This window comes from Petaurus breviceps, unplaced genomic scaffold (genome assembly GCF_028583685.1).
Source record: "Petaurus breviceps papuanus isolate PSGF00001 unplaced genomic scaffold, PetGlider_PUasm1.0 90730, whole genome shotgun sequence".
NCBI lineage: Eukaryota > Metazoa > Chordata > Mammalia > Diprotodontia > Petauridae > Petaurus > Petaurus breviceps.
In genome coordinates, this window is record NW_027187324.1 from 4,744,850 (window position 1) to 4,758,512 (window position 13,663).

A 13,663-nucleotide genomic window follows, 5' to 3' on the forward strand; every position below is an offset into this window, starting at 1 on the left:
TTTTTTTAAAAATAAGGACTTATTTAAAAGGGCCTAGGTATTGAAGATATTGGGAATAACACCAAGGGTGACAAAATGCTAAGATTCCTTCTCTATGAAAGGATATAAGAGTTATGTCCCTATCTAAGGATTAGAGAAGCTTTAGAGTATATAGCAAGGATTCTTAATAGTAAGACATCCATCCATGGTCTTAACATCCAACATCCATGGTCTGATGGACGCTTTTGGCTGTCTAGTGAAGCTCTTGGACAACTTCTTAGAATAATGTTTTTAAATGCACAAAATAAAATGGAAGATGATCAAGGAAACCAATCACATAGGAACATAGATATAAAATGCTTCTTTAAAAGTTCTTTGATCCAGGTTAAGAACCTTTAGAGAGGGAAGTTAACCTTGTAACTGGGCTTAGTCCAAGTTATGGGGCTGGAGGGATGCAAGTGACAAGGAGTTAGGTCAGTCATTACAATTACTCTCTGGAGGAAAAGAATACATTTTTCTTGGAAAAAACTTGATCTTGTCAAGGCTGATTAATTTTTGCTGATGTTACTGTGGACAATCAACAATTATCTTTTATTAAGGATTATTCTAAGTAAACATCTTTTATTCTGCATGTTTATCTCCCTGGACTTTATGGAGACATTTTTTTTCTCATCCAAATTGACCTGCTCACAGTTTTGTCAGCTTGTAAAGAAACACAGCTGTGCTTCACATCTAGGTTGGCCTCATTATATAAAGGTGAAGATGTAGGTCTGTCAACAACCTGGTCAGAAGGGCTGAGTCAGAAGTTTTGTCACTACTCAAGAGAGCTTTGAATCCAAATAGATAAACATTCTAAGTGGAAAGAGGTGTGAAGGAACTTTCCAAGTTAGGTTAATAGGCAGCAGCTCTCAGGACCATTTAGTTTTAAAGTAAACAACAGGGTAATAAATAGTCAACACTTTACTTCTCTCATAAACTCTCCCCAATGTTCACCTTTTAGTCTCATTCCCCTGCCTTCCGTTGCATTGTTGCACATACCTTCACACAGACATCTGCCTTGATAAACTATTTGGACTATTGAAAATGTCTCATTTTCTAGGATTACATTTGTGTTTTGATATTTTGCTGGTGTACTGAATATAAAGTAAGTAAAGAATCTGCTTACAAGAAGTTTTTTTTTTAATGAAAATCTATCATTTTTTCACTCACTCACTTATATATTCATTCAACAAGCATTTCTTAAGCACCTACTTTGTGCTTAAGGCAAAAATGAAACAGTTCCTGCCCTCAAGGTGCTTATATTCTATTTGGGAGAAACAACATTAACACAAATACTATGCACACCCAAACACAAAGAGAAGGGGAAGGTGGGGAGAACCCTTGTCCAGCCAAACAAATTCACCTTTTTCCTAGAGGCAAGAATGACCCACTGTAGCTTCTGAACAATGGACAGTGACTTAGAAATATCACTTTGGGAGGTATGGAAGACGGGTTGGAGAGAAGAGAATCTTGAGACAGGGAGGGCCTATAAATAGGAGTCCATTACAACAGTCTTGGTAAGAGGCAATGAGAACTTCAGCTGGGGTGTGGAAATGTAAATGATGAGAAAAAAAAACAGATTAAGGAATGTCATAGATGTAGAAATGACAAGTCATATTAACTGATCAAATATGGGTATGAAGAATTAAGAAAGCCTCTGATACTGAAAAATTGGGTGAACATGAAAATGATAGTGTTCTCAACAGAAATATGCAATGTTGCAAGAAGAGGTTGCATTTTTTCTTTTTTTTTTCTTGGTTTATTTTTTGGGAGAAGAAGAGGGATTGTGTCTTAGATGTGTTGAATTTGAGCTACACAGATGAAGATGTACAACTGCCAGTCGATGATGTGGCATTGGAGTTTAGGAAAGAGGCTAGGACTGGGCATAATGCATTAATACATCAGTTATATATGTGGGAAAAAAAAGAGATCTGCAAAATGAACACTTGTAATGTTATGTCCTAGGACTATCAATGCTGTACTGAGAATAAGGAACATAAGATCTATTCATCTTGACATGCTGGCATGGGGATGTTTTCTGAATGTCACACAATATTTGACTTGAATCTGCACTAGTAGTGCAAAACACAAAAAAATTAACTTCTCTGGTATTGAAGCTGTACTTAACTGCAAAATGACTGATGGAACTGAGTCACTTGCCTTTCAGGACCAATGAAGTTATACATAAATGAACAAGCATCTATTCTGAGGAGCAAGAGTAAGAAATCCAGTACTGGGTAGGAATTGGAAGAGACAGATTTTAAACTTGACCCTACTTCTATCTAGTTGTGTTACAGTGACTAAATCACTTCATCTTTAAGGCCTTACTTTTTTGTTATCTCTGTAAGATTTGTAAAATGCTAAAAATAGCCCTGTGAGGTAGATACAGAAGTGTTGATTATCATTACCCATGTACAGATTATAAGAAACAGGGCTGGGATTTGAACTCTGGTCCTTTGACTCCGAATCCAATGTTTTTTTTTTCTTTTCCTTCATATTAAAAAAAAGAACTAGATTTAGATTAAGAGTACCTGATTTCTAATTTTTTGCTGTTCCTCTTTATGAAATCTGTGACATGTGCTGCATAACATCACTGTGTCTCACAGAATCTCAATTTTTATGTCTCCACTCTTCCCTTGCCATATCATCCCCAAAAGAATATAAGCTTTACAAACCTAGACACTGTGACCTTGAGGTCACAGCTTTCCCACCCTTGGTCTATCCTTTACACAAAGTCTGGCATATAATAGCCATTCATGATGGTTCATTAATCCAGTCAAACAATGGGAACTGATATATCAAGCCATTTAAGATTTTCAAAGGATTTTATTTACGTTATCTCATTTGAATCTCACAACAATCCTATGAAATAGGTACCATAGTCATTGTTATTCCCACTTTACAGTTAAGAAAATTGAGGTTCAGAAAACTAATTTCCCTTTACAGGTTCACATAGCTAGTAATTGTAAAAGGTGAGATATGCACCCAAGTCATCCTTATGCCAAGCCCATTATTTTATCAACTACATGATACTACCTTTCTACCAAATTTCTTCATCTATCCAAGCAAAGAGGTTGGGTTTTATGACTTTGAAGATTAAATATGAGCTTAAATCTATATTGTTCTACAGATAAGGAAACTGAAGTTCTGAGAAGTTAAAAAATTTTCACATCATTATAGAGCTATTGTGTGAGATCGAATCCATACTAATGTCCATAACACTAGTCACAATTGTCTATCCACTAAAAGGTACTGCCTTCCAAGAAAGAAAAGTTCTTCTGTGCTCATGGTTTTTACAATTTATACCAATCTCAGGCCTGCTATGGAATTCTTTTCCAAGGATAAACTTGTATAGTATTATGTAGCTGTGTGTCTAGAACTAAAGTTTTATTGCTCAGTGCTTATGGCAGCAACCTACGCTACAAATGTGTGGGGGAAAAGTGTGGGAAAGGAGAAAACCCAGAACTATCCATCACTCTAGGGTCCAAATTACTTTGTGGCACTTGCACTCAATTTGTTGTTATTGGTATTAGGATGTCACTCTGAACCATGTCTCTAGTCTGACCAATGGGACAAGAAATTTCCTAGGAGCCCAGATTGGCTGTTACCTTGAACTGAGGGGTGGTAAGAAGAAAAGATATGGTAGGAATTCAGGTGCTTGTGATTAATCACCATGAGATTCTCACCCCCCACCCCTAAAAATGATACTTTTTCTGGGGAAAATCACACTATTATTACATTATTTTGACCATATTTCATATAATGCCTCTATAATTTGTTCATATGAACATTTCAAGAAGCAGCTATATCTTAAGTCTTAGAACTGATTCTAATAATGACAGGACTACAAAGGAGGCATTCTATGTGACTTCATATAACATGTCAGTGGTACCTCCTTTTCAGTGACAAGTGAGTAAGAAGCTAATTTTTAAAAGTCCATAATGGAATGAGGCATCTGCTGAAAATGGTCTGATCTTTCCTCTTCCATACCTCAGAATGTTCCTATGCTCTCACCTATACTCTTTTCTTTTTTTTAAAGCAATCGGGGTTAAGTAACTTGCTCAAGGTTACAAGGCCAGTTATTTCTGGGTGTGTCATGCTAAGTATCTGAGCCCGGATTTGATCCCCAGGTCATCCCAGACACTGGAGCCGGTGCTCTTACTTGCTGAGCCACCTGGCCACCCCTTCACCTATACTCTTAATTCTCCCTTCAGTATCTGAACATGAGACAGACTTACCTGTCAGCATGCCTAATCTTTCTTCTTGATCACATCCTGGTTTATTCCCTTTAAAACCTTTTGCTGGGGTGGCTAGGTGGTGCATGAATAGAGCACCAGCCCTGGAGTCAGGAGGACCTGAGCTCAAATCCAGCCTCAGACACTTAACACAAAAACTAGCCATGTGACCTTGGGCAAGTCGCTTAACCCCAATTGCCCTGCAAAAACAAAAAACAAAATCAAACCTTTTGCTACTGATCAGTCAGTAATAGATCTGTCTGTCTCTCCCTTGTATGTGCACAAATACACATACATACAACAAAGAATTGGAAACCTACAGGAAGCCCATCAATTGGAGAATGACTGAACAAGTTGTGGTATATGAATGTAATAGAATACTATTGTTCTATAAGAAATAAGGAGCAGGCAGATTTCAGAAATACCTGAAAAGAATTATATGAACTGATGCTGAATGAAGTGAGCAGAACCAGAACATTGTACACAGCAACATTATATAATGATCAACCACGATACACTTATCTCTTCTCAGCAATACAATGATCCAAGAAAATTCTAAAAGACTCATGATGGAAAATGTTATACACATTCACAGAAAGAACTATGGAGACTGAATATATATTTTGCTTTTATTTTTATTTTCTTTCTCATGGTTTTTGCTTTGTGTTCTGATTGTTCTTTCACAACATGACTAATGTGGAAGTATCTTTAACATAATTGCATATGTATAACCTATACCAGATTGTTTGCTGTCTTGAGGAGGGGAGAATGAAGGGGAAAAGGAGGAAGAAAAATTTGGAACTCAAAATCTTATAAAAATGAATGTTGAAAACTGTTTTTACATGGAAAGACAAAAAATAAAATAAAATACTGTCAAGTGCAAACAAAAACAAAAACAAATACACACACAAAAATATCTAGTTTTGGTCTTTATTTACTGGCACCTTTGTTTCTAACTATATACATGGCCATATCTTTTCTATACTTTAAAAACAAAACAAAAAAAAGACCCAAAAACATAACAAAAAAAAGCCCTCTTGATCCTCCAGTTCCCTCAAGTTCTAGCTCTTGATAAATTGATAAATTTCTAGAAAGAATCGTTTATGCTCACTGCTTCCATTTCCTTGCAATCCACAATCTGGCCTCTCTGCCTCCACTGTTCTACTGAAACTATTTCCCTAACACCCATCACCTCTTAAGAACCAAATTAACCTTTCCTCAGTCCTCATTCTTTTTTAAATTTTTGGTGGCATTTGACACTGTTGGGCATATTGCCTCCTACTATCCCCTTTCTTGAGAGCCATACCTCTTTTGGATTTTGTGATCCTGTTTCCTCATACATCAAAATGTAGATATCCCTCAAGTTTCTGAACTGAATTAGGTTTTCTTTTTCTCTTTCTCTTCTCTTCTTCGACATCTCAAACTCTTCTATGGTTTCAACCATTACCTAGTGCTCTAATCCTACAAATTACTTTGTTCATACTTTGTAGTACAATATAATTCATTTGGCCTCAATATTGGGGCCACAAAGACTTCAGTTGAAGGTCTGAGTCTGACACATGGTGACTATGAAACTGTCCAAATCACTTAATCTGGCAATTCTCTAAGACTCAGAGTTTCAGAGAAGATACTGACCTGTGCTGGTAGAGGGAGTTCTTTCATCTAGGATATACCTACAGAAGTGAAATCACTACCCTAGTCACTATCCCTATCTGTTACACACACACACACACACACACACACACACACTTCATATGTAAATGTTGCTGTCTTAATAGGATACAAAAACCTTGAGAATAGCCACTATTTCATCTTTGTCTCTCTAGTTCCTATTAGCCTGACCAATAGGAAGTACTTAATACATTCTTGTTGATTAATTAAATACATTTATGCAGATGGCTCCCAAATATACACTATTAGATCTGGTTCTATTATCTGAATTTTACTGATTTCCCTTTGACGCTGGCAACTAAGTGTAAAACTGAAATTTTCTCCTTCCTCCTACCCACACCCCCCAATCTGCCCATTCTTTCAACTTTGCTATTTAGTTAGTAATGCCACCATTCTCTCAGTTACCTAAGCACAAAAGTTTGACACAATCTTATACTCTTCAATCTTCATTCCTCATATCTGATCCCCAAGTCATATCCATTCTAGTGATACATTATCTCTCAGATCTATCACCCCTCTCCATTCACATTGTTGTCAACTACAATCAGGCTCACAACATTTATTAGTTGAATCTATCAGATGATCCTTCCTTCAGACTCTCCCTTCCTTAATTCTCCCTTTGAGTGAATGCCAAATTAATTTCTAAATCTATGGATATGACCATCATTACTTACCCATTAAAAAAACCTTTAATTATTTCCTGTTGCCTATAATAGGATAGAATGCAAACTCCTAACTATGAAGATTAAGGCCTTTCGCAATCCATCTCCATCATATTGTTGTTGTTGTTCAGTTGTTTCGGTCATGTCCAACTCTGGAATGGTTTGCCATTTCCTTCTCCAGCTCATTTTACAGATTACATAACTGAAGCAAATAAGGTTAAGTGACTTGCCCAGGGTCACACAGCTATTAAATGTGTGACAGAATTGGAACTCAGGTCTTCATGACTCCAGGCCCTGGGCCCTATCCACTAGGTAATCCATCTCTATGTCTTCCAGCTTTACTTCACATTATTTTCCTTGATTCATGTTCCATCTAAATTTATACTACTAACTAGTCTCTGACCTCACCCTGTTTTCTCCTATCTCTTTGCATGTTCACAAGGCAATCACTTTATCCAGAAAATACTGTCTACACATATTCACCCACGTAAATTATTTTAATAATAAGCTCAGCTGCACTATTCTTCAAGAAGCCTTGCCTAATCCTACCATTGTAAAGTGATATCTCCCTCCACACATTTTTCTTAAAACAATGTGCCGTGACATCTACTTTAAATTTGTCCCTTTATTATTTATAAAATTATTATAACATGTCATATCTCTCCTATTCAATTGGAAGTTATTTGATTGCAAGCCTATGATATTTCTCATCATTTTTTTTAAACCAATTGGGGTTAAGTAACTTGCTCAAGGTCTCACGGCCAGTTATTTCTGGGTGTGGTGCTAAGTATCTGAGCCCAGATTTGATCCCCCAGGTCATCCTGACACTGGGGCTGGTACTCTTACTCGCTGTGCTACCTGGCCACCCCATTTCTTACCATTCTAAAACCCAAACCTGTTATAATTCCTTGCCCATACTAGTTACTTAGTAAATGTTTAATTTAACTGAATTTAATTATGTAGAAATATCTGCAGGGAAGAAATTTTGAATCTGTTTTGGTCTATCAAAATGAAAATGAATCAAAGTGCTTATAACTTGCATAGCCAACCTATATTCAAACAATGAAAAAAATCATCAGGAGCGGCTAGGTGGCACAGTGAATAGAGCACTGGCCCTGCAGTCAGGAGAACCTGACTTCAAATCTGGCCTCAGACACTTAACACACACACACACACACACACACACACACACACACACACAAACAACCTAGCTGTGTGACCTTGGGCAAGTCACTTAACCCCAGTTGCCCTCCAAAAAGCAAAAAAATAAAAATAAAAATAAATCAATTATCTGCAGCACTTAAGTGGACAGATACTACCCTTTCTAATAATGGGTCTACATTTCTCTTAATTGAGTTTTAGCATTTTGCAGTCAGGGATTTGAAGCAAATGTTCACTGTCATGCTTTATCACTCTAAAGCAAAGGACAAAGATTAAAACATGGCATAGCTGGTAAGGATGAACAGAATCAGATTGTTGAAACAGGATTTCAATGCAATTTTCCAGGTTGATCATGAATCAAAATGTTTCAACAACAATAACCAGGTCTATTGAATTGTTAATAGCATGAGGTCTCGATACTTGCTTCAGTTATTTCCATCCAGATTAAAACACAGAAGCCTATATGGGTAGAAAGAGATCTATGTTAAATCTAAATCCACATTGTAAGTATATGTGTGTGTATATATATATATATATATATATATATACACACACACACACACACATATATACACATATGTATGTACATGCATACATGTAGATATAAAGCAAGTATGGATACATAATATTCACATATGTAAATATGTTTTTCATATACACACATGTTTATACACCCATGCTATTCCTTTACCTACTCATTAGTCATTTTTGCTCTGGTCATTAGCATTTGTCAACAACTATGGAGCTGGATCAATTTCAGTTCCTGTCATTGCAATGGCATTTATTGAATCCATCACAGAAGGTATAGAAAATAGATGGACTAATAAATTCAACATGTTGATAAATTGAGAATTGACATTTCTCCCAGGGCGAACTGAAAGCAGAAGGATCATAAGAAGTTTCCCTTCTAGTCACCGGATATCAATTTTTCAACTATATTGCCTGAAAACTGAAAAGCCACAAAGTGTAGGAAGCAAACATTCTTCTCTAACAACTGTGAGTGTGGAACTGGAGTCATATTACATTTCTCTGTCCACTAGCACAACACCAGACAGCCTCAAATCACTTGTCACCTAAAATTTGATGTTAGCTAAGGAAAAGAAATGTGGTGTATGTCAGAAACTTGCAATGATGCAAGTTTCTTTTGAGGTTCTGTACATTGATGCTGTATTTATTTTTAGGGCAAAATTTGTCCTGAGAAGTTATTGAGGGATTATTTTGATATCAAACATGAGGACAGAGTTCAAAAAGAAAACATATTTCAGCCTTCTGCTTTTTGTTCTCTAGAGGCAGTGGTGATATCATAGTCTGGAGTCAAGAATACCTGATTTCAAATGTGATCTCAGAAATTTCCTAGCTGTGTGACCTTGAGCAAGTCACTTAACCTCCATTTGCCTCAGTTTCTTCAACTAGAAACATGAAGATAATAACAGCATCTAACTCCCATAGTTTTGTGAGGACCAAATGAGATATTTATAAAATTTCTTAGCACAGTGCCTGGCACAAAGGCAGTAAATTTATTTTCTAGTTAAATTAATTATTTTTGCTTAGAAGAGTCCTTAAATTATGAGAGGTGAAGCTGTTAAATTCCTTTATTCTGAAGGAAGGAATGCAACATTAAACATCTTTTATTTCAAATACAAACAAAATCAAAATCAGCTAATAAATGAATACTATGCTCTATATAACACAAATAAAGAACATTATTTCTTTCAAAACAACTATATATGTATTCTTTTTAAAAGATTTCTGCATTTTAGGTGCAAATGAGGTCTTTAAAATTGTTCCTTTACATAAGTCATTCTGATTTTTGGAAGTTTCTATTATGAAATCAAGCCTAGAAATCTTAGTGCTAGAGGGAAACTCGAAGATAGATCATTTAGGGAGTGGGGAATATGATCAAATAAACTTTTAGAAAAGACTCAGCACAGTAAATCAGTTTGATGAAGCAGGTACCAGAAGAACTAACCAATGGAATTGCTGAGCTGCTTACAGTGACCTTTGAAAGAGCCTGGAGAAAAAGAAAAATGCTGCGTGACTGGAGAACAAATATTCAAGTTTTCAAAAATGTTGTTACAGAAATAAAGAGCAGTGGCTTAATTCCTACCAAAATGATTTAAAGTACTATTTAAAATATAGTTAGTGAACATCTAGAAAAGTAAATTGGTGATCACCAAGTGTCATCAGGGCTTCATCGACAATGGATTATACAAAACGAACAACATTTCCTTTGTTGACAGTTACTAGATCATAAGGCAGCATGCCATAGTGGACATAAGGCAAGCCTTGGAAGCAGGAAGACATAGACTCAAGATCTAACTCTAACTTGTCTTAATTATATAGATAAGGGCAAGTCGTTTAAGTTTTCCATATTGTCAATCAATTCTACAAATGTAAATTATAGAAAATTTATTGATCATTTTCACACTGGCAAATTTTTACCCTGATGAAGTTGTATACCAACACACACACACGCACACACAGACAAAAGTGGGGGGAAGGAGACAAAAAACAAGCAAACCAAAACAAAAGAACAACCAATTTCTAGATCAGGGGAATAATATGTCTTATCTAGAGTTCAATAATTCATGTGATAAAGTCTCTTGCATGATGCTTGGGAACAATATAGAAAAATGTGAGCTAGATGAAAGGTTTAGATAACTATAAGGAACCACTGGAGCATTTAGAGAAAGAAGATGCCATGGTAAGAACTGTGATTTGGGGATATCACTTTGGTGGCTTTTTGAGGAGTGGATTCAGAGATAGGAGAAATATGAGGCAAAGAGCTAAATAAGTATGCTATTCTTATAGGAGAAATGAAGGAGAAGTGAACTAGGGTGGTCATGGTGTGAGTAGAGAAAAACTGCTTGTGAGAGGCTTTGGAGGCAGACTCAACAAGTCCTGGAGGATACGGGAGGACATGCAAGGGGGAAACGATTCAAGTTTTGAAACTTAGTGCCTGGAAATATGATGGTTTCAACACCAGAATATGATTCAGAATTTACACCACCAAAATCTAGTTGACTAATTTGTTGCCTGTGTCACAGCTGTAATTTTATTGTTTCTTTCTCCACTGTGGTAGTTACTAACAAAACTGGATTCTAACATAACCACTCAGTCAATGCACTCAATCCGAAATCATTGAAATGAGCATGGGGAGAATATCAATTTTGGAGAGTACCAATAACTCTATAGTCAGTTAATAGTTTCACTCTATGTCAGGTACCTGGAATGAAAGTCAAATATACTTTGGGGAAGAATGTTAAAAGCATTGTGGAGGAAAAATTAATGACACTTGGGAACCATTTTGATATCTGATATTAGGGAGTAAAGGAGGAAGAGTTAGGAGTCAAGGACGTCTCTGAGATTTGACCTGAGAGATGGGAAAGATGGTGGTAGTTTAAACAGAAGGGGGTAGGGGGGAGAGTTGGGAAAAGTAGGGATATGAAAGGAAAGATAGAATAAGTTCAATCTGGGAAATGTTGAGTTCAGTGTGCCTATGAGATATTTAGTTGGAAATGTCCAGTAGGTATTCAGTAGTGTTAGACAGGATCTTAGGAGGATAATATACTGAATTATCTCAATGGAGATAACTGATCCCACAAGAGCTGTTGGAATGATTTAGAAAACTGTAGAGGAAAGAGCTCCTAAAACAGAGCCTTGAGTAGATGCATATTTAGGGGTTCTGACATGCATGATGATACAGCAAAGGAGAATGAGGCATGGCCAGAGAGGCGGAAGGCAAAATAATAGAGAAGGGGCATAAAAACTTAGAAAGGAGAGTATTTCCAGGAGAAAAGCATGATCAACCATGTCATGGTGATTCTGAGAAGTCAAGAAGGAATGAAATTGAGAAGAGTCATTGCATTTCCTAGGGGTAGCTAAATGGTACAATGGATAGCACAATGGAGTCAAGAAGACTCCTCTTCCTGAATTCAAATCTGACCTCAGACACTCCGTTCCTCATCTATAAAATGAGCTCTGAAAAAGAAGTGGCAACCACTCCACCATCTTTGCTAAGAAACCCTACACCCCCCTCCAATGGGGTCATGAAATCAAACACAACTGAATAAAAACATATGTTTTATATATAATATATATGCTTATATATGTTTTATGTAATATTTTGCAAACCTTAAAACTATTCAAATATCTATTCATTTCTGTTCAAGCAAATATGATCTATATTGTAATTGATATTTTTGGATAGAAAACAATGGTATAACATTTTTACTTCAATTTTTTTTTTGCATTTTAAAAGTTACTGAGAAAATTTGGAATGCTAGGATTTAGATCAGCTGTTATTAAAAAAATAAAACAGAAAGTATAGGCCTTATTCTCTCAATAGAGAGGCTCTCTCTTTTTTTTAAATTTTGGTTTTATTACCCCTTTGCAATTGTTAACCAATTAATACACCAGAAAAGGATTTAGCTGAAATACTTCAGTGGTCTGGAGGAACTATTTAGTTTAATTCTTTTGACAAATATGCTCAGGCTATATTATGTTTGAATAATCAACTAATTAGCAATAACTTACAGTTGCCTCTAATAATAATTGTGCTGCCATAGTGAATAATGCTTTCAGGGGAAAATAAACTGGTTTTTATTGTGTTCTTCAGAATTCTCAAATAAGAATTGTCATAGGGGATATTGTGGTCCATGATGTTAAGCAAATCTCTTAACATAGATTCAGTGCTATTCTTTAGGCTAAAGCTAACTTCTGTTAACTTGAGAGAGAAACTGGCCAGCAAAAGAAAAATGCATGTAAGCTAAGGAAAGTTTGCTTTCCCTAACTCAATTAATTTAATTGACCCCACCTTAAAAAATAATACTTCTTTAATATCATTTTTGCTGAATAGCAAAACTGTCTTATTGGTAATAATAAAAATGATTATTATATGTGAGTGGCTTAAAAGAAATTGTAACATTTTTGAACACCCACCATAGCTTGCCCCCCCCCCAGCCATAATTCTTTTCTCCTGACACCCATTTTTATGTCCACCTTCCACATTATAGCCTATTCCTTGGCTGCTTTGATAATCCTCCTTTTTGCCCCTTTCCTATGGTTCTGAAAGTCATTGAAATAACTCCCTTACTCTAGGCTCATGGATATTGGAAACTAAAGAGAAAATTGTAACAAAACAAATGTTTATTCACTAGCTAGATTCTCAATCTTATGAAAAATATAGTTCTTCCAGATAGGCCTAAATACAAAGCATTATGGTAGAAAAAGGTAATCTCCCTAAGTTAAAGTGGCATAATTGCTTGCCAAGTTAAAAATGTAGAGTAAAGTTTACAAAAGATAAATGCAGTAACCAGAATCAAATTTAGTGAAAGCAGCCCAGATAGATTATAATTCTTAATGCAAATGATATGGCATCATTATGATCAGAGATAATTTAAATTTTACTTTTGGAATTATAATTACCAAGGAATGAGGGAAGTTTAAATGTGTCTTTACTTTAAAATGCCTTAGGGACAAAGTTAGCATCATTAATACTATTAATATTTTAAACAGTGATAATACATCAAAATATGAGAAACATTCTTTGAGTTCACTGGAAGAAAATTATTGCAGAAAACAAAGCTGTTAGTTCTTTTTTTAGATAAGTATAGACCTCATCTTATTTCCAAGATATTCCTTTGCAATCCATGTTCCATACAAAGTAACTCTAGGGAAAAAAATAACCCTGAACAACTTAATCCCACCTCTGTCTTCACCTCTAAGATTGAACAATTGAAAGTTGTTTTAAAATCCTCTTACTCTTCTATGAAAATATTTGAGGTTTTAAAGTACTCCCACATTTGTTCTCAGAAAGAAAGGAAAAAAGAAAGGAAGGAAGGCAGGAAGGAAGGAAAGGAAGGAAAGGAAGGAAGGAAGGAAGGAAGGAAGGAAGGAAGGAAGGAAGGAAGGAAG

The 13,663-nt window shown here is 35.8% G+C and overlaps 1 protein-coding gene across 2 annotated transcripts in view; it reads right to left on the reverse strand.

Moving 5' to 3' along the window:
- KLHL1 (kelch like family member 1) overlaps positions 1-13,663 on the reverse strand; it is a 542,636-nt gene that overhangs the window by 370,436 nt on the left and 158,537 nt on the right. The window lies entirely within an intron of this gene.